The sequence below is a fragment of the Hevea brasiliensis genome, chromosome 13 (assembly GCF_030052815.1).
Source record: "Hevea brasiliensis isolate MT/VB/25A 57/8 chromosome 13, ASM3005281v1, whole genome shotgun sequence".
In the NCBI taxonomy this organism is placed as follows: Eukaryota; Viridiplantae; Streptophyta; class Magnoliopsida; order Malpighiales; family Euphorbiaceae; genus Hevea; species Hevea brasiliensis.
In genome coordinates, this window is record NC_079505.1 from 56,160,319 (window position 1) to 56,161,183 (window position 865).

An 865-nucleotide genomic window follows, 5' to 3' on the forward strand; every position below is an offset into this window, starting at 1 on the left:
CGAGTTAATGTCCAGGTCAGAAAACTGTTTGTTGGTATGTGAATACAACCTCAAATGAGAATAAATATTTACAGTTTCTTTTCATTTCACACTGAATAATAATTCATAGAGGAGGATGAGGATGTAATTTGTAGGATCAAACCAAGATGGATGAAATGGAGGAGTGCAACGAGTGTTCTATGCGACCATAGGATACTTGACAAAGTGAAAGCAAGTTTTTTAGAATTGTGGTTAGGCTAGCTATATTGCATGAGAGTGAATGTTGTGCACCTAATGTACAACACACCCACAAAATGAGTGTGGTGGAAATGCAAATGTGCATATGGATGTCTGGTAACATGATAATGGATAAAATTAGGGATAACCATTTGCTCTCTCTCTCTCTCTCTCTCTCTCTCTCTCTCTCTTGGTCACAAGTTAATGTTTTTGGGTGCTTAACTTCAGTTGCTCTTTCTCTCTCTCTCTTTCTTTTTTTTTTCTTTGGGTATGGATCTTTTGCCTTTCCAATGAGGCATCCTGTCATTGATTGTTGTTGTATTATTCTTTATCATCATTGCTCCGTCCTTTGCTTTAACAGTTGTTTCTCCGCTCTACTTGTCCAGGATATGCCTTTCATTTATTTAATGATGGGATACATTTTTGTCGCAATGGCAAATTTAGCAATTGAAGTTCGGCTTATGGCTTTCAAGTTTTTTTATCTCATTGTACAGCATTATCCAGCTGCATTTTCCTTGCATGATGAAAAGGTATCTTAATTTGGATCATGCTATTCAGACATTTGGGGTGCATCATTGATGTTTCATTTCTTAACACACACACACACACACACGCTATTAATGTCCATAACTGGTGGTAGAAGCTGCAT